The sequence below is a fragment of the Gossypium arboreum genome, chromosome 3 (genome assembly GCF_025698485.1).
Source record: "Gossypium arboreum isolate Shixiya-1 chromosome 3, ASM2569848v2, whole genome shotgun sequence".
Classification (NCBI taxonomy): domain Eukaryota; kingdom Viridiplantae; phylum Streptophyta; class Magnoliopsida; order Malvales; family Malvaceae; genus Gossypium; species Gossypium arboreum.
In genome coordinates this window covers 62,906,147-62,928,000 of record NC_069072.1, presented here as the reverse complement: position 1 = coordinate 62,928,000, position 21,854 = coordinate 62,906,147, and the positions used below count along the sequence as shown (strand labels likewise).

The 21,854-nt window shown below is 38.0% G+C and overlaps 2 non-coding genes across 2 annotated transcripts; both read left to right on the top strand.

Annotated features, from left to right (window-relative positions):
* The first annotated feature begins 11,930 nt into the window (after nucleotides 1-11,930).
* On the top strand, nucleotides 11,931-12,037 carry LOC128290737 (small nucleolar RNA R71). Its single transcript, XR_008280524.1, has one exon. It is a non-coding gene; the product is annotated as a small nucleolar RNA R71 (small nucleolar RNA).
* A 5,669-nt stretch (nucleotides 12,038-17,706) lies between these two features.
* Nucleotides 17,707-17,813, top strand: LOC128290970 (small nucleolar RNA R71). The gene has a single exon (XR_008280748.1). It is a non-coding gene; the product is annotated as a small nucleolar RNA R71 (small nucleolar RNA).
* The last annotated feature ends 4,041 nt before the right edge of the window (nucleotides 17,814-21,854 follow it).

The window sequence follows — 21,854 nt, the reverse complement described above, 5'->3', positions numbered from 1 at the left end:
ATAAAATTGTAACACCCCAAACCCGAGACCATCGCCGTGTCGGACCGAGGGTTAACAAACCAAGTTCACATGTTTTTGCCCACCAATTTGACATTTCCAGTCAGGCTGGAAAACTGCATCACTGTCGCCTTAAAATCATATCTCGAGTTTCAAAACTCGGAAACTGGCTTCGTAAATTTTCCTGAATTTAGACTCATATATACATCCATGGATTTATTTCTAGGATTTTTGGTCGGGCCAATTGGTACAGTTTATTAGTTAAAGTTACCCAAGTTACAGGGATCGACTGCTCTGACCTTCGCGCGGTATAACTTGAATATCTCTCTGCACAGGGCTTTAATGCTGGTGTCGTTTGTTTCTAATGAAACTAGACTCAAAATGGAATCTTTACATATAAGGTATATCTCCTAATTATTTTTGGATAATTTATAGTGAATTTTAAAGTTGCGACAGGGAACCCAGAAACCATTCTGGCCCTGTCTCACAATAGCTTTAATATCTCTTAACCTGTAACTCCTATGACCGTTTCGTTTCTTCCATATGAAAATAGACTCATCAAGGTTCATTTACATAGCTTATTCACTATTTGATTCCATTCCTATGAATTATGGTGATTTTTCACATTCACGTCACTGCAGCTGGCAGCATCTGTTTTTAAGGTAGGTCTTACCTATTTGGTAGTCTCCATGAACCAACTAGTCTTTGCCATACATAGGTTCATATATGATCATTTTAACCATGCCAATGGCTGATCATATGACCAACAATCCCATTTCAAGCCATAGCCACATCATGACACCAAATATATACATACAAACCACAATTATTCTAAGTTCATGTTCCCTTTTCGAGCCATTTTCGCATGGCCGTACATACTTACATCACCACATATTTAACAAACAAGGGGTAGTCCTATACATGCCATCTCAAGTTCAACCAAAATTTATACCAAAATGGAGGCTTGATAGTGTGGATGACTTGACTTCAACGATCCCAAATCCGATTGCCTCGGCGAAATCTAGAAAACTAAGAGCCAAAGCGGTGAGTAAGCATTTTTATGCTTAGTAAGTCTCAAGGAATATAATCAACTCTAATTACAGCAATACATTCACATAGTTAAATGCATCATTTCATTAATGCGCATTCACATAATCATACTTACTTTACCATCCCAACTCTTATGTTCATACACAAATAGCGGCTTCATTAAGGCCGATAACTCGCTCCATCATAGGAGCGGATATTCATCGCTCTTACTCCTAGCGCATAAGCACACACCGCACTTACCTTATCATTGGGAAATTTCACAAGTGCATTAGCTGAAATTTTCCAGCAAGCTCATAATTTTCAAATCACATACCTTCGAGTTTAACCGGACGTCGCTACTCGTTCAATCGCCTTGGGACATAGCCGGTTATGGTAACCCGCACCAAGGCCTCGGGACTTAACCGGATATCACGATTTGCACAAATGCCTTGGTCTTAGCCCGGATTTAACAACTTGCACGAATGCCTTGGTCTTAGCCCGGATATAGCTACTAGCACAATTGCCTTGGTCTTAACCGGATATAATTTTCAGCATAATTGTCTTGAGGCTTAGCCGGATATCATTCAATTTCTCATGCACACATACATCAATAATCATTGGACATACATATTTCATTTTCCTTACTAAGGCTCAAACACAATTATAATCATTAGCATATTCGCCTTGGGACTTAGCCGGGTGGAATTCAAATACTCATACACACATAATCAATAATCATACACATCCATATTTCATCTCACATAATTCAAGTAAGGTCACTTCTTGAGGACTTACCTCGGATGTTGTCGAACGGCTTTTTCGGCTATTCGATCACCTTTTCCTTCCCTTGTCCAATTGTGGCCCTCTTAGCTCTTGAGCTAATTCAAACAAATTCAATTTATTAAAACCTCATTGTGCTTGCTTATGGCGAATATGACAAGGATTTTAAATGGTCATATGGCCACTCTTTAGCTTGAATACACAATGGTCATGCACATTTTATACTACATCAAGCAATTCAATACAATTTATTTGAGCATCAAGGAAATGCTAAGGCCTTCAATAGGCTACCCAAGGCCGAATATTCATGTACATGTTGAGGTCAATTTTGCACTTAATACCTCACAAAAACAGCATGCAATCTACTAATTTATGCTTTGCACATTGTGGCCCAAAACTTATAATATAGCATCAAGCACTTATATGTGTGCTAGGCCGAATTGTGCTTGTAATTTCACAAGCATTCTTCCACATTTTCTTCTTTAAATCAATATATTCATCACTTAGTTCATAACCAAACATAATGTGCAATCATATATATGCATATATGAGCATGGCCGAATTTTCAAGGTGTCCATAGCCATCCAAAACACAAACTTTTAACTAACATGCAAGAAGCATGAATCATGCTCAAGAATGCATCATGGCCAAGTATGACAATCATGCTCCTTTTCAACTTTAATCATGATAAAACAAGAGAAAACTCAAAATCTTACTCATGAGTAGAAAATCCATCATTGCATGCATCATCATCAAGCTTCACACTTAGCATGCAATGGCTTTATCACCATAACAACTTTGGCCAAATACCATTTCCATGGCTTAACAAAGATTTGAGCCATGGCTAACATGCACATCAAGTTAGCAACCAAAACATGCATGAAACTCCTAACACAACCTCATACATACCTTAATCTTGATGCAAACTTGGCCAAATCTCCTTCTAGATCTCTTCCAAACCAAGCATGAAGCAAAAATCCTCCTTCTTCCTTAGTTTTGGCTCAAAGAAAGGATGAACAAATTTTTTTTTCTTTCCTTCTCTACAACTCACGGCAATGGGGGGGGATTACCACACTCACACACATTTTTTTTCATTTTTTTATCACCCATACACCTTTGTTTATTATTTCACCCTAATGCACCAACAAAACATGTTTCATGACATGTTTAGCCCATCCTCCTTGTCATGGCCGCCACCACCTATAAAGGGGAATTTGACATGCAAGTCCATTATTTTGCATGCATGCTTTAATTAGTCATCACACATTTCCCTATCATACTTTCAAAGTTCATTACTAAGTCCTTTCTTGTGGAATTCACCCTTATAACACTAAATCAATCATCATAAAATGTCATACATGAGCACACACATATTATAGGCATCAAAATAGATTTTTAATTATTTTTATGCCTCGGTTTTGTGGTCCCGAGACCACCTTCCGACTAGGGTCAATTTTGGGCTGTCACAGACAGGGACTTTTGCTCCACTGAATAAGCACATCAGTACTTGAATCAATATCTTGGAATATTAAAACAAGAATAATTCATAATTAAGAACAAGTCAAATATTTATCATACAATTCAGATAATAATAATAAGATCTGTCTTAGGTTTCATTCCCCTTAGGTATTTAGGGGATTTAGTTCATATTTATAAAAGAAGACATCTCAAAAGAATGAAGATAACAAAACATAAAAAAACCCAAAACTCCTGAAGGAAATTGAAGGGAGATCTTCAGTCTTGACGATGAATCCGGCTTCTAAGATGGATCAATTGGCTTTCCTTGAGTAATTCCTTGCCTCCTACTTCGTGTGTCTCTTCTAAGTGCTCCTTAGGTGTTTGAATAGGCTTTAGAATGCCTAAAAGCCCTCAAGAGTGGCCTTTTCCGAATAGAACTAAACTTGGGCTCGACAGGGACACGCCTGTGTGCGATTTCTTCAATTTGTGTTCAAGGCTGTTACATAGGCACGGGCGTGCGATCTACCCATGTAAGTCATTCTTCGATTCTGTCGAATGGACACTGCAGCGTGGCTTACCCGTGTGAGGAAGTCCAGGCCGTGTTGATTTCCCATGTTGGTCCATTTTCTCCATTTTCTGTTCGTTTCTCGATCTTTTCACTCTACTATGCTCACCTAAGTATAAAACATGGAATTTAAGGATTAGGAGCATCGAATTCACCAAATCTAAGGATAATTCATCCAAAAATATGCCAAGCATGAGGTACAAATATGTATAAATTATGGTTTATCAAATACCCCCATACTTAAGCGTTTGCTTATTCTCAATCAAAAATCCTTAACTCACAATCCAAAAAAAATTCTTTTCAACCTATGATTCTCATCAATAGTCTCTCAAAATAATCCATAAGTAGTCACACATTGAAAATTCAACTCGAAGAACATCAAAGTTTAAAGCATTCTAAGTTGAGCATTTTATTACGAAAACATAGGTGTTTCCCCTCATCTAAGTAATCACCTTTGATCAAAACATCATAGAGTTTCACATCCTCCCTAAAGATTCACTCAAATCACTCGAGGTGTTTAAGGACAAGAAATTTAGCACTCAACAGTCAATATGAAAAGTTATTACCATAGGATTGTGTGAAAATCAAATCTCTACCACTATATATTGAGATGATACATCAATAAAAAGGCCTTTTAGAGGGTTGTAACTTGGCTTTAGTTGGGGGTGTGGTCACAAGTTGAAAAAGAAGGTTAGAATCGAGATTGAATTGAAAAATTACCTAACTAGAAAAATACTACAACTTGATAAATTACATTTCTAATTAGAAAATCCTAGAATTGAGCTTTTCTTCATGGGATAAGGAATTTAAAAACTTAAGCTCAAAAACAAAGAATTACTACTAATATGTATGTATGTATGTTTTTTTTTTTTAAGAACAAGTCAAATATTTAGAACTTTGCTAATTATTACAACGAAAAACAAAACGTAGCTAAGCAATTACATCAAATCAAATCTCGACAAAAATAGGGATCAAATTAGAGGATTTCAACAATAATGGGTTATGGGTTAATATTGAGGGTAAATTAATGAATGGCTTGCTAAGCTAAAAGGGGTTCACTAAGGGTTAATTATGAGGGTAGGCTTTTATGGAGTAAGTGGGTTAAACCTAAGTGCTTTATCATCTCGACATATCAAATCAATGGTGTGGTCTTGACATGCATAATCCAGCAAGTTCTAGAATAATGATTCGATATTGACGCACTCAAAGCATCAATGAAAGTGAGCATGAAAGAAATAATATATGCTCTAAGGGCTCAAGATCTCACAAAAAAATATGGCTTTTTGATATTAAACCTGTGAATTTCAACTTAAGATAATACCTAAACTTAAGGAAACAACCTAAAAAAAAATTAATTCTCAAAAAATTAACTTATCATTCTTGATTCTTTAATTCCTTTAAAGTTTAAACAGTCAATGCATAAATACCTATGTTTCAATTCAAGACATATCAATAAAAATCATAAATTAATCAAAAATTCATTCTAATAATGATATGAGAAGATTTTTAAGAACAAGACAAAATTCAGGAATTTTTCTGATAATGATATAAATATTCCCCCCACACTTAAGATGTACATTGTCCTCAATGTACAAAGATATATAATAGTGATATAAAGATAATATCAAAAGAGAGAGGGAAAGAAGTGAAACTTCCTAAATGTTGAATGGAATCCTTGAATTGGAGGTATGGAGAATAATCGGCCAAGGCAATGATAAGATTGGAGGAGGATACTCCGGTGGTTGTAGAGGTTGGGTTCCACAACCATAGTGTTGAGCGAAGAGGTTATCATGGTGGTCGGGTAGGACATGGCTATCGTGGAGAACCTTTTCCAGTGGAGTTTCTAGTTCCTAAGTGATGATGAGCTTTTGAGCTCTTTATAACTATGATAAAATCAAGAACTCTTTAGGAAATATGGAGAAGCATAATTACTCGTAATGAAATAGCCGAAACTATAAATTGTTCAATAAAAATTATAAAACCTAAAAATGAAATAGTATTAAATGAAGATAAAATAAAAAGTACTTAAAGAAGATAAATAAAGATAAAATTGAAAATAAAAATAAAAATAAAATAAAATAAAAAAAGTCTTTAAACATCGTCATTGCTGGACGGTTCGCGAGGTGGTGGTGGCGATGAGATGTGGGGGTGCTGACAAATCTGATGCAGAATAGCATCAATGTGATCAAAGCACTAAAAACACTGCTGCTCAAATCGAGTAAGGCGTTCAGAGATGTCAGAGTATGAAGCCACCGCATGAACTGGATGATGGATGGGTGGTGGCTGAGACGATGGGTCCTCACGACGTGGAGGGACATCATCAGTAATGTCCTCTAGGTCATCCTCCTCGGCAGACTGGACCAGGCGGTACTGGGGTGGGTCAACTCTACGTCGATGCTCGATCATCCTCATATGTAGCATACTCGATATGCCCCATGGGGACATCTGACCAATGAGGGTGAGGGAAGATGCTTGCGCCACTGTGTTGAGGAGGTCGAAATACCGTGCCAGGCAGGTCACATAAGGGCGGATGGATATGACTCCCTTCCTATGCCACTTCATCTGATGGCGAATGGCGAGGGCAATGAAATAGGCAAGGTCAAAGAAGTGCTCGTTCGCCATACTCCATAAAAAGTAGGCGTTGTGAGTGTTGACGACACCGGTGCTCTCTCGCCGCTCTGTCAGAGTGTGGGCCAAGATGGCGTTTAAGTACCTCAGGGATGGGGCGAGGGCCGATACCTTAGAGCAGCTGGGGTCATAGGTGGCTGATCGTGTGATTTTGTGATAGGTTTTAAATATTTATAATTACTCGTTCTTAAACTAACTATTATTACGATGTAGGCAAGTGTACCTATCGAACAGTAGTATAGTTTTAGCAAGACTGGATTTTCGAACCCAAAGGAACTAAAAGTACTAGTAATGACTGTCTTTTTATTATCTAGCCTAAGAATAAAGAGATTTTGTTTTAATTAACTAATTAACTAAACTAAGAACGCACAGAGAAAAGAATTGGAGAATTCCTTTTTGGAAAAATCGATTGACTTAAGACAATACCTAAGAAAAAATCCACCTAGACTTTACTTGTTATTCTGGCTCCGAATTGGACGATTTATTCATTCAACTTGTTCCGTAGAGATCCCTAAGTTATGTTATTATCCCTATTCAAGACTAATAATATCTAATCCCTAGATTGAATAACCGAGACTTTTCTCTAATTAAAACTTTAGGGTTACATTAACTCGATCTATGGATCCCCTAATTAGGTTTCACCCTAATTCGGCAAAATCTTGTCACCCTATGTCTAGGAGCGCAATCAACTCCGCTTAATTATGACAAATGTACTCTTAGACAGGGTCTACTCATCCTCTGAATAAGAGCATGTCTTGAATCAGTATCCTGGGATATCAAAACAAGAATTAAGAACACATAATTAAGAACAAGTTAAATATTTATCATACGATTTAGAAAATAATAACAAGATTCGTCTTAGGTTTCATTCCCCTTAGGTATTTAGGGGTTTTAGGTCATAACTAAATAAGAAAACATTTCAGAAGAATAAAGAATATAAAACATAAAGTAAACCCAAAACTTCTGAAGGGAAATTGAGGAGAGATCTTCAGTCTTGATGATGAATCCGGCTTCTGAGATGGATCAATCGGCTTCCTTGGAGTAATTCCTTACTCCATATTCTCCGTCTCCCTTTTCTTCCTTCTCTAGGGTGTATTTACAGGCTTTGGAATGCCTAGGAGCCCTCAAAATTAGCCTTTTCTAAATTGGACTCAACTTGGGCTCGGTAGGGACACACCCGTGTCACATGCCCGTGTTCGAGCCTGCCAAATTGACATGACCATGTGGTCTGCCCATGTGAAGAGGTCCAGGCCGTGTTGATTTCGTACTTTGGCCCTCTTTTCTCCGTTTTTGGCCCTTTTCTTATTCCTTTCGCTCTCCAATGCTCTCCTAAGTATAAAACATGAAATTAAAGCATTAGGAGCATCGAATTCACCAATTCTAATGGGAAATCATCCATAACATGCATTAAACATGGGGTAAAAATATGTGTAATTTACGGTTTATCAAATACCCCTACACTTAAGCATTTGCTTGTCTTTAAGAAAAATTCTAAACTCATAATCAAAATAAATTCTTCTCAACTTATAATTTCTATCGATAATATCTCAGAATAATCCATAGGTAATCATACATTGAGAATTCAACTAAAAGAACATAAAAGTTTCAAACATTCCAAGTTGAGTATTTAATCATGCAAACATAGGTGTCTCTCCGCATCTAAGTAATTACCTTTGATTCAAAATATCACAGAGTTTCACATCCTCAATAAAGATTCACTCAAATCACTCGAGGTGTTTAAGGATAATAAATGAAGCAGTCAATAGTCAATAATGAAAAGTCATTACCATAGGCTTGCATGAAAATCAAATCTCCACCACTATAATTTAATATGATACATTAATCAAAAGGTTTTTAGAGGGTTGTAGTGAGGCTTGGTTAAGGGGTATGGTCACAAGCTGAAAGAAAGGGTTAGAATCGAGATTGAATTGAAATATTGCCTAACTAGAAAAAAGAGTTAATCTTCACTTGCGTACAACAGAGCTTCTTCTCAGAATATGAAATTACAGATATGTATACATAGTTTTTTTTTAAGAACAAGTTATAATAATATAAACTAACTATTAAGAACAAAACATAGCTAAGCAATCCATTCAACTCAAATCTCGACAAAAATAGGGATTAATTTAGGGAATTTAAAGGTTAATATTGAGGTTAATACAAGGAATGGTTTGTTAGGCTCAAATGGGTTTACTAATGGTTAATCGTGGAGGTAGGCTTTTCATAGCATGAGTGGGTTAATCCTAAGTGCCTTAATTATTTTGATATATCAAATCAAATGGTGTGGTCTTAACATGCATAATCAAGCAAGTTCTAGAATAACAGTTCAATATTGATGCACTCAAAGCAATAATAAAAGTGAGCATGAAAGGATTAATAGATGCTCAAAAGGCTAAAAAATCTCACAAAAATCATGGCTTTTTGATGTTTAGACTCTTGAATTCCAATTCAAAGTAATACCTAGACTTGGCGAAACAACCTATAATTTTAAAATCTTAAAAATCAACTTATCATGCTTGATTCTCTAATGTCTTAAAGTTTAAACAATCAATGCATAAATCCCTATGTATTAATTCAAGATATATTAATCAAAATCATAAATCACTTAAAATTTATTCTAAATATGATATGAAAGTTTTTCAAGAGAACAAGGCAATCATTCAGGGATTTTTCTAATAATGAAATAAATACCTCCCACACTTAAGATGTACATTGCCCTCAATGTACAAAGATAGATATTAGAGTATATAAAATTAAGATAGGGAGAGAAGTGAAATTTCCTGTATTAAGAATGGATGATATTCTTGGATTGACGAGATCGAGTATTGGAGATAACTCTGGATGGTAAGCTTGACTCTGAAGGTAAGCCGTTTTTAAAAAGAAAACAAATGAATCTTAGAAACTTAATGAAAGAAAAAGAAAATAAGATAATTATTCTAACTTTTTAAGTGGCACGACCGGTGCACACGCCCGTGTGGTTCGTGTCCCGTCTGTGTTCATCGTGAATTGTGATGTCGACACACGGCCTTCTCGCACGCCCGTGTGTATAGGCCGTGTGGCTACATGATAGTGTCGCACAGCCATGTCTGGCGTGGTTCGCTTCTTCCACAGTCGGGTAGGTATTCACACGCCTGTGTCATTCTGTCAGTGTTGTCCACGGGTGCTAGACACGGGCGTGTCGCACGCCCGTGTTTATTTTGCAGACTCGACCACGGCCATGTCTCACGGCCGTGGCGTTTTATCGTAGCCCGTGTTTGGGGAAATCTTCTACCCTTTTTCTGCACAGCCATATCACACGGGCATGTTTCTATCCATGTTTGTCACACGGTCTTAAGCACGTCTGTGTGCTAGGCCATGTGGAGTTGGGAACCTGTGCTTCAAGTACTCTGCTAGTGACCTAAATGTTTAAAACTTAAAATTTAAATAATTTAAAACCGTTAGTATTCGGGTTGCCTCGCGAGAAGCACTTATTTATAGTCTAAGCTCAACTTACCTCTTCAGTGAATGGTCATGGTGGTTTGAGGAGTTTATACTCCTCATTCCTGCTATCAATCTTATCAAAATAAGGTTTTAATCGGGTGTTGTTTACCTTAAAAGTGCCGAACTTAGGATGACTCACCTCCACCGTATTGAATGGAAAAATACTGAGTACCGTAAGAGGGATTTCCTCATTCGGTGTGGTAGTGACAATGTGGGGATCTGCGGCATCTAATAAGACCTTATCACCAACTTTAAGTTGATTTGGAGAGGTATCGGGCTTGTTTTGGAATAGTTTCGGTTTGTCGGGTGATCTTGGTTTGTGCGTCTGCCATTCATCGAGTTCCTTAATTTGTAGTCTTCGATCTTCATGAACAGGTCCTCTACTATTGCTTGAGAACGACTCGTGTGCTTCCTTCAGACTCATTTTCTGCAAAGTAGGTTTCACCATATTGTTAGGTTTAGCAGCATGGTTTAAATGATCACCTTCAATTCCTGATGTGTTGCTAGAATTGCGAGCTTGAAGGGTGATTGTTTAGTCTCCCACCCGGAGTGTGAGTTTACCTGTGCCAACATCAATGATGGTTTTAGCATTTGCTAAAAAGGCCTTCCTAGGATTAAAGGACTATTGCTATCCTCCTCTATGTCTAAAATAATGATATCAACAGGAAATATAAATTTATCGATTCTGACTAGCACATCTTCAATAATACCCCTAGGAAATCTTATAGTTTTATCTACTAATTAAATGCTCATCCTAGTCTGTTTGGGTTTCCTGAGACCTAGTTGCTTAAACATTTTGTAAGGCATGACGTTGATACTAGCCCCTAGATTAGCTAATGCACGATTAACATCTAAACTACCAATTAAGCAAGGAATAGTAAAGCTCCCTGGGTCTTTTAGTTTATTGGGTAGTTTATTTTGGAGAATGGTCGAGCAAACTGCGTTCAGCTCCACATGCGATGCCTCATCCAACTTCCGCTTATTTGCTAAAAGCTCATTTACAAATTTCATTGCATTTGGCATCTACGATAGAGCTTCAATAAACGATAAGTTAATATGTAATTGTTTAAGAGTTTAAGGAATTTACCAAATTGTTCATCTGAGCAGTCTTTCCTTGTCGCGTTGGGGTATGGCACATGAGGTTTATATTCGACAGTCACTGGTTTGTTTGTATTTTGATCTACCTCACCTTGACCTTTTCTTACCACAGTTTCTTGCCTCGGTTCTGGTCAGGCTCAACGACTCCTTTGTCATCTTGAATATTAAATGCGTTGAGTTGTTCCCTTGGGTCGGTATTACTTGGCAAAATACCTTGTGGTCATTCAGAGATTAGTTTGGAAAGCTGGCCTATCTGAGTTTCGAGGCTTTGGATCGACGCTTGTTGATTTTTAAGTGCTATCTGTGTTCTGAAAACGGGTTTCTGACACTGATATAAACTTTGAGAGCATCTCTTCAAGGTTTGGCTTCTTTTCCTGTTGATAGGGTGGTTGTTGGTAGCTCGGAGGATGTTGTGGTCTTTGATTTCCTTGACCGCCCCACGAGAAATTGGGGTGGTTCCTCCAACCTGCATTATAAGTGTTACTATATGGATTGTTTTGAGGTCGAGGATTATTACCTATGTAGTTTAATTGCTCGTTATCCATGTTGTGGCCATAAGGTTGGTATTCCGAATGGTTTGTTCCACCGCTACATGCTTCACATTGCATTACTGGGTGAACCTGTGAAGAACTAAGAAATCCATCAATCTTTTTATTCAAGAGTTCTACCTGATTTGACAGCATGGTGACCGAATCGACGTTATAAACACCGGCTGTTTTCGTTGGTTTTATCCTCATGACTTGCCACTGATAGTTATTCAGTGACATCTCCTTTATAAACTCATAGGCATCTTTAGGAGTTTTATTGTTGATGGTCCGCCCCCCGCTCATCAACCATTTGCCGAGTCGAAGGATTCTGAACATTATGAAATGTTTGTACTTGGAGCCAAAGTGGTAACCCATGGTGAGGGCACCTTCTCAAAAGGTCATTGTATCTCTCCCATGCATCGTAGAGTGTTTCTAAATCCATCTACACAAAAGAAGAGATATCATTACATAATTTAGCCGTTTTAGCTGGCGAAAAATATTTTAGTAAAAATTTTTCGGTTATTTGTTCCCAAGTAGTAATTGACCCTCGTGGTAATGAGTTCAACCACTATTTAGCTTTGTTCCTTAATGAAAAAGGGAATAACCGAAGACAAATAGAATCATCAGAAACACCATTGATTTTAAATGTATCGTAAAATTCCAAAAGGTTTGCTAAGTGAGCGTTGGGATCCTCATCTTGCAAACCATCAAATTGAACAAATTGCTGTATCATTTGAATAGTGTTAGGTTTTAATTCAAAAGTATTTGCAGCTACAGCAGGTCTAACTATGCTAGATTCAGTTCCTGTTAAAGAAGTTTAGCATAATCATACATAGTGCGTGGAGTAGGATTTTGATTAACCACAATTGCAGGAGGTAGCTGATTGCCTTGGTTTTCATCCATCTCTTTGGTTGGGGTTGAGTATCATTTCCTTGCTCGTTCTCCTTTTCTCTTAAGTTGCGCATTATTTCTCTTTGATTTCTACGAACTGTACGATCGATTTCTTCGTAAAAAATTAATGGTCCCGACGAGTTTCTTCTACTCATAAACTATAAAAACCTGCTAAGAGAAGAAAGATTAGGTTAAAAAATAATACTAATAACAAAATTAAATTAAATTTCAAGAAAAATAAATGGCTAAAGTAATAAAAATTGAGCGTTCCTAATATCTTAGTTCCCCAACAACGGTGCCAAAAACTTGATCGCGTGATTTCGTGATAGGTTTTAAATATTTATAATTACTCGTTCTTAACTAACAATTTTTGTGATGTAGGCAAGTGTACGTATCGAACTGTAGTATAGTTTTAGCAAGATTGGATTGTCGAACCCAAAGGAACTAAAAGTACTAGTAATGACTGTCTTTTTATTATCTAGCCTAAGAATAAAGAGATTTTGTTTTAATTAACTAATTATCTAAACTAAGAACACACAAAGAAAAGAATTGAGGAATTTCTTTTGTGAAAAATCGATTGACTTAAGACAATACCTAAGGAAAAATCCACCTAGACTTTACTAGTTATTTTGGCTCCGAATCAGACGATTTATTTATTCAACTTGTTCCGTAGAGATTCCTAAGTTATGTTATTATCCTTATTCAAGACTAATAACGTCTAATCCTTAGATTGAATAACCGAGACTTTTCTCTAATTAACATTTTAGGGTTGCATTAACTCGATCTATGGATCCCCTTATTAGGTTTCACCCTAATCCGGGAAACTCTTGTCACCCTATGTCTAGGCGCGTAATCAACTCTGCTTAATTATGAAAAATGTTCTCTTAGATAGGGTTTACTCCTCCTCTGAATAAGAGCATGTCTTGAATCAATATCCTGGGATATCAAAACAAGAATTAAGAACACATAATTAAGCACAAGTTAAATATTTATCATACGACTCAGAAAATAATAACAAGATTCGTCTTAAGTTTCAATCCCCTTAGGTATTTAGGGGTTTTAGTTCATAACTAAATAAGAAAACATCTCAAAAGAATAAAGAATACAAAACATAAAGAAAACCCAAAACTCCTGAAGGGAAATTAAGGAGAGATCTTCAGTCTTGATGATGAATCTGGCTTCTGAGATGGATCAATCGGCTTCCTTGGAGCATTTCCTTACTCTCTATTCTCCGTCTCCCTTTTCTTCCTTCTCTAGGGTGTATTTATAGGCTTTAGAATGCCTAAAAGTCCTCAAAATTAGCCTTTTCTGAATTGGACTTAACTTGGGCTCGGTAGGGACACACCTGTGTCACACGTCCGTGTTCAATTACATCAGGCCGTGTTCGAGCCTGCCAAATTGACACGGCTGTGTGGTCTGCTCGTTTGAGGAGGTCCAGGCCATGTTGATTTCATACTTTGGCCCATTTTCTCCGTTTTTGTCCCGTTTCTCATTCCTTTCGCTCTCTTATGCTCTCCTAAGTATAAAACATGAAATTAAAGCATTAGGAGCATCAAATTCACCAATTCTAATGGGAAATCATCCATAACATGCATTAAACATGGGGTAAAAATATGTATAATTTACAGTTTATCAGTGGCCGAAGCAGGAACGAGAGCTCTCCAACAGTTGGAGGGAGACAAGTGGATGTGGCGATGGAGGGTGTCAAAATCATCATCGTTCATGAACTCTTCCGTATAGAGCCCTAAGGCGACGCCGAACACAGGTACGCTCAACTGGCGGACTAAAGAGCCGAGACAGAACTGGACCATTTCGAGATCATCGAACTCTGTCATAACTACTTGAAAATGGAAGGTCGAGCAGAGTTCGAGTGTGAGCTCGAGGTATGTCGGCTCAATGATTTCGAAAAAGAGCCCCCATTGGTTAGTCATCAGAAGGGCTCAGACTGCGTCAGCCAGTTGGATTTGATCAAGTGTGGCCTAATCAATGCAGTGGCTCACACCTAGGGGTCGGGCCCGAAGTATCTGAAAAAGTTTCTCCTGGGGCCCGAAGGGAAACTGGAGAAAGAGGTGGTGCACTTCAACTGTTGCGCTTGCCAATGTGGGTCCAGGTTCATTCTATTTTTTTGAAGCGAGCATGGCGGTCTTCTTGCCAAGTGAAGTTGGCATGGTATACTTGTAGGAATACTAGTACTATAGCCTAATGAATAGAAAAGATAGAAAATCCTAACAAACTCGAAAAGAGATTAACATGTATTAAACTAACGAGTGCAAACTAAACTACTAACACTACCAATATTCAACCATTAGCAATCAATTTCAACTATGGCAAATAGTAAAGTGATAGCATGACTAAATTAAAAATGAACTAGATGAAAGTAGCTAAGTATGGTTTAAAAATGAAACAAAGTATATGAAACAATTCCTATGATAACCAATTAGTAGTAAAATGCTTATAACAGGCTAAAAAAATTAAGATTATTATGAGAGTAAGCATAAAAAGAGAGTAAAATAGAAGAGAAAACCGTTAGTGGAGAACTGGTGACCGTTAGTGGGGACAGCCACGGGTGTGGTAGTGAGGTCGTGTGACTCATGCAAGGATGGGATGAGGGGGAAGGGGAAAGAGAGGGGAGAAAAATAAAGGAGAAAGGAAAGCTAGGGTGGCCAGTCGGCGGTGGGGGAGGGGTTGCGGCGGTTAGGGTTTAGAGTTTTTGAGGAAGGGGATGATGAATAGTGAGGGGTTTATATAGATATTGGGGCTCACAGTTGTGGGGCACGCCTGTGTGGCCTAATTTTAGCCCGTGTGTATCGTGATTTTCAAATTTGGGCACGTTTGAAATTCGACCCACGCCCGTGTTCTTTGGGCATGTTGATGCACATGACCGTGTCACACAGCTGTGTTCTATTTCATTCGCTTCTCCAATGCCTATGTATAGATGTCCATGCCCGTTTTATTTTGTTAGTCTTGACCACGAGTAGTGCGCACGGGTGTGTCACACCCCATGTTATTTTGACATATTCACCCACGACCATGTCGCACGACCGTGGCAACTTATCGATTCCCGTGTTGGGGAAAAATTATGCCATGTTTTCACACGGCCGTATCGCACGGTTGTGTTGCCTTCTGTGGTATGGGCACCGCCTAAGGCACACCCATGTGCCTGGCCGTGTGGTTTTGGAAATCCTGTGTTCAGAGTCATGGTTAGTGGATTTAAATGTTAAAAACAAAAATTTAAAGAAGTTAACACTGTTAGTTCTCGGGTTGCCTCCCTAGAAGCGTTTATTTATAGTCTAAGCTCAACGTACCTCTCTGTTGCATGGTCATGGTGGTGCGAGGAGTTTACACTTCTCATCCCTGCTATCAATTTTATCAAAATAAGGTTTTAGACTAGTACTACTTACCTTGAACGTACCGAATTCGGGATGTATTACCTCGACTGTGCCATATGGGAAAATGCTAAGTACCGTAAGAGGGATTTCTCCATTAGGTTCATAGGTGGCAATCCGAGGGTCTGCTGCATCTAAAAGTACTTTGTCTCCAACCTTAAGTTGTTTTGGTGAAATATTGAGCTTATCATGGGGTGGGTTTGGTCTATCGTGTGCTCTCGGTTTCTATGTCTGCCATTCATCTAGTTCCTCGACTTGTAGCGTTCGTTCTTCATAGATGGGTTTTTTATTGTTATTTGAACAACGCTCATGTATGTTTTTCGAACGTATTTCCTATAAATAAGGTTGCACCAAATGATCAGCATTAGTAGAATTTCGAGCTTGAAGAGTTATTGTTTCCTCACCCACACGTAGTGTGAGTTCACCTGTACTAACATCAATTATTGTTCTAGCAGTTGCTAAAAAAGGCCTTCCTAAAATTAAAGGTACGTCACTATCCTTTTCGATGTCTAGAACAAAAAAAATCAACTGGGAATATGAATTTGTCAATTTTAACGAGTACATCTTCAATAATACCCCTAGGAAATCTGATTGTTTTGTCTGCTAACTGAATGCTCATCCTAGTTTGTTTGGGTTTCCCAAGACCTAGTTGTTTAAACATTTTATAAGGCATGACATTGATACTAGCCTCTAAATCAGCTAAAGCATTATTAACATCTAAGCTACCAATTACACAAGGAATCATACAACTCTCTAGATCTTTTAATTTGTTGGCCAGCTTATTCTGTAGTATGGCTGAGCAAATTGCATTTAACTCCACATGTGACGCCTCATCCAACTTCCGCTTATTTGTTAAAAGTTCATTTAAGAATTTGGCTATGTTTGGCATCTGTGAAAGAGCTTCAATAAATGGTAAGTTGATATGTAATTTTTTTAGTAATTTAAGGAATTTACCGAATTGTTCGTCTGTGCAGTCTTTTCTTGTCGCATTGGGGTATGGCATACGAGGTTTGTACTCTTTACTTACTGGTGTTTGTTCACTGTGGTCTACCTCACCTTTGCTTTTACTTACCACAATTCCTTGCCTTGGTTCTGGTTCAGGTTCGATTAACTCTTCCTCATCTTGAATGGTAATTGCATTGAGATGTTCCCTTGGGTTAGATTCAGTGTTACTCGGCAAGCTACCTTGTGGTCATTCAGAAATCAATTTGGTGAGTTGGCCTATCTGAGTTTCAAGCCATTGGATCGACACTTGTTGATTCTTAATTGCTGTTTCGGTATTCTGAAAGTGAGTTTCCAACACCGAGATAAACTTTGTTAGCATCTCCTCAAGGTTCGGCTTTTTTTCCTGTTGGTAAGGTGGTTGTTCAAAACCCGGAGGATGTTGTGGCCTTTGATTCCCTTGACCACCCCACGAGAAATTGGGATGGTTCCTCCAACCTACATTATATGTGTTACTATATGGGTTATTTTAAGATCTAGCATTATTACCCATAATTGAACTTGTTCCTCCTCGGTGCTAGGGTTGAAGAGTTGATATTCTGTGTATGCTTCTCCTCCATTTGAATCGTATCTCATCACCGGATGTGCCTGAGTACAACCACACAAACCGTCAATCTTTTTATTTAAGAGTTCTACCTGGTTAGATAGCATAGTAACCGCATCGAGGTTGAAAACACCGGCTGCTTTCGTCGGCTTTGTTCTCATGACTTGCCACTGATAATTATTCAGTGACATCTCTTCTATAAATTCATAAGCATCCTCAGGTGTCTTATTGTTGATAGTCCCACTAGCGGCTACGTCAACCATCTGTCTAGTCGAAGGATTCAGGCCATTGTGAAAAGTTTGAACCTGTAGCCAGAGTGGTAACCCATGGTGAGGGCACCTTCTCAAAAGATCCTTGTATCTCTCCCATGCATCATAGAGTGTTTCTAGATCCATCTGCACAAAAGAAGAGATGTCATTCTTTAACTTAGCTGTTTTAGCAGGCGAAAAATATTTAAGTAAAAACTTTTTGGCCATTTGTTCCCAAATAGTGATTGACCCTCGTGGTAATGAGTTCAACCACTGTTTAGCTTTGTTCCTCAATGAAAAGGGAAATAACCGAGGGCGAATGGCATCATTAGAAACGCCGTTGATTTTAAAAGTATCGTAAAACTCCAGAAAATTTGCCAAGTGATTGTTTGGATCCTCATCCTGCAAACAATCAAACTGAACAAACTGTTGTATCATTTGAATTGTGTTAGGTTTCAGTTCAAAATTATTTGCAGTAATAGCAGGCCTAACTATACTTGACTCAGTTCCTGTTAAAGTAGGTTTAACATAATCATTCATAGTGCGTAGAGCAATATTCTGATTTACTGGGTCAGCAACAATCGCAAGAGGTAGCAGATTTTCCTAATTTTCAGCCATATCCTCAGTTGTGGTGTGAATGTCACCCTCTTGCTCTTCCTCTGTGTATCTTAGGCTTTGCCTTATTTCTCTTCGGTTTCAGCGAGCTGTACGATCGATCTTACTATCAAAAAGTAATGGTCCTGATGGGTTTCTTCTAGTCATGCACTATAAAAACCTGCCAGAAGCGAATAAAAGAAAAATTAGAAAAGAAAATAAAAATTTAAATTGCAATAGAAGTAAAATGGCTAGAGTAATAAAAATCGAGTGTTCCTAATATCTTACTTCCCCAGCAACGGCGCCAAAAACTTTATCTTGTTATGTGATACGTACAATAAGTTTTATAATTTATAATGGATCGCTCTTGAAAACTATCACGATGAAGGCAAGCGCACCTGTCGAACAGTAGTATAGTTTTAGCAAGACCGAATTGTCGAACCCCAAAGGAACTAAAAGTACTAGTATTAAATTTCTTTTTATTATCTAGCCTAAACAATTAAGGTTTTTGTTTATCTAAACTAAATATTAAACTAAGGATACACAGAAAGAAAATTGGGAAAAACTTTTGAGAAAACTGATTGATTAAGACAATACCCAAGGAAAAATTCACCTAGACTTCATTTGTTATTTGACTCTGAATCAGACGATTTATTCATTTGACTTGATCCATAGATATCCCTAATTTATATTATTATCTCTCTCGAGACTAACAACGTCTAACCCTAGTTCTAATTAACTTCCTAGTGTTTCATTAACTCGATCTATGGATTCCCTTATTAGGTTTCACCCTAATCCGACAAAATCTTGTCACCCTATCTCTAGGCGTGCAATGAACTCTGATTAATTATGTTAAATCTACTCTTAGACAGGGACTTTTGCTCCACTGAATAAGCACATCAGTACTTGAATCAATATCCTGGAATATTAAAATAAGAATAATTCATAATTAAGAACAAGTTAAATATTTATCATACAATTCAGATATTAATAACAAGATTCGTCTTAGGTTTCATTCCCCTTAGGTGTTTAGGGGATTTAGTTCATATTTATAAAGGAAGACATCTCAAAAGAATGAAGATAACAGAACATAAAGAAAACCCAAAACTCCTGAAGGAAATTGAAGGGAGATCTTCAGTCTTGACGATGAATCCAGCTTCTGAGATGGATCAATTGGCTTTCATTGAGTAATTCCTTACCTCCTACTCCGTGTGTCTCTTCTTAGTGTCTTCTCAGTTGTTTAAATAGGCTTTAGAATGCCTAAAAGCCCTCAAGAGTGGCCTTCTTCTGAATAGAACCAAACTTGGGCTCGACAGGGACATGCCCGTGTGACACCCCTGTGTGCGATTTCTTCAATCTGTGTTCAAGGCTGTTACATAGGTACGGGGCGTGTGGTCTACCCATGTAAGTCGTGCTTCGATTCTTCCAAATGGACTCGGCCATGTAGCTTACCCTTGTGAGGAAGTCCAGGCCATGTTGATTTTTCATGTTGGTCTATTTTTTCCGTTTTCAGCCTGTTTCTCGCTCTGTTTACTCTCCTGTGCTCAACTAAGTATAAAACATGAAATTAAAGGATTAGGAGCATCAAATTCATCAAATCTAAGGATAATTCATCCAAAAATATGCTAAGCATGAGGTACAAATATGTATAAAATATGGTTTATCAAGTGCAAGGTGGTGTGTTGTGTAACTGTGAGGTCTGAGGTTCAAGTCTTGGGATGCGCAGTGGAGTATTTATTTTGCTATTTAAGCTATGTAGGAGGTGGAGTTGGACTGGAACTCTGTGGTTGAAGTGGTCATAAGAATGAGGAATTTTCTTAATGGTTGAAAGTAATCCCACGTCGGGAAGCTAACATGGGAATTGGTGAGAACCTGGCTTTAAATAGAGTGAACCAGATGAGTTGGTGAGAGGGGAAGTGATTAGGACACAATGCAGGATGTGCCAAAGTTGGTGATCGTGGACTTCGGCGCTTTCTCATAAACATGTGTGTATTTCACACTACTCTAGCTGTAGAACGGCAAATACGAGAACGCCGAAATGTCGGTCACATGACAATGGAAACCACATGAGAGTGCGAGCACACGTGTGGGAGCTTTGATGTGATGGTTGAGGCCATCATGAGTGCTCTCGTGGGCTTAGGTTGCTTTGGGCCACGATAGGCCGGGATAGGCCATGTGGGCCCATGGGCCCAAGTGGATAAATTGTATGATTGTGTAGTAAATATTGGATTGGACTATGTGAATCTCATATCTATAGGCTAGTATTACTGAAATACCCTTGTAGGGTAGAATTACTGAAATGCCCTTGTAGGATAGAATTACTAAAATACCCCTATAGGGTAGAATTACTGAAATACCCTTGGTTACAAAATTACTGAATACATTTGGTTTACAAAATTACCAAAATACACTCGATTAGCAAAATTACCAAAATACCCCTAGTTTGTAAAATTACCAAAATACCCCTGATTTGTGAAATTACCAAAATACTCCTAATTTGTGAAATTATCGAAATACCCTCGACCTGTAAAATTACCGAAATACCCTCGACTTGTAAAATTATCGAATTACCCTTGATTTGTAAAATTACCAAAATACTCCTGATTTGGGAAATTATCGAAATACCCTTGATTTGGAAAATTACAAAAATACCCCTGATTTACAAAATTACAGAAATACCTTTAACTTTAAAAAATTACTGAAGTACCATTGATTTGCAAAATTATCGAAATACCCTTGGTTTGTAAATTTACCAAAACACCCTTGTAGGGTTAAATGACTAAAATACCCCTAATAGGTAAAAAGATCGTTCTGCCCTTCTAGGTTATATGACTCACTGATAATACAATTTGATTGATATGACTATTTTTTGACTGAGAATGTATGACTGTGATTGGACTGATTTTGTATGCCGTGTGTATATTTGCTGCATTCATAGAATATTATGTTGCACATGGGTGGGGATTATGAAACGGAGGAAGAAATTAAGGATCGCATGGTTGCTTGACGACTGTGGATCCACCGATTAAGGATCTTATGGTTGCTTGATGCTCGTGGATCCACCGGTGGCTTTTAAGCCCAATATATGATTATTGATGACTCTGTCTCGATCATATTTACCCGAGGCTGTGTGCTGACTATATTACCGTTGCTGATAGCTATGTGCCTAGCATGATACAGCTATCGATGGCTTAAAGCCAATTGTTTTGATTATGGCTTTGCGCCAACCTACATATGGCTCTGTGCCAACCAGATTATGGCTGTGTGCCAAATGTATTTGCCTAAGGCTATGTGCCAATATATGATTATTGACGACTCTGTGTCGATCACATTTACCTAGTGTCGGTTATGTTACTTTAGTTGATGGCTATGTGCCTAACATAATATAGTTACCGATGGCTTTGTGCCAATAATAAGACCGTTACTAAAGGCTTAAAGCCGTATATATAATGGCAACTCTGCTGCAAATACTATATAGTGCCGTAATAGGTGCTAATTCTGGAGTGCAAGGATGGCGTGGGTGAGTTATTCTCCACAAGTAGTGCAGGGGTAGACCGAGGCAAGTGCAAGGTTGGATGGGATAGCATGCATCCATGCATTCACACACTTTGTTCTGTTATTGGTTTG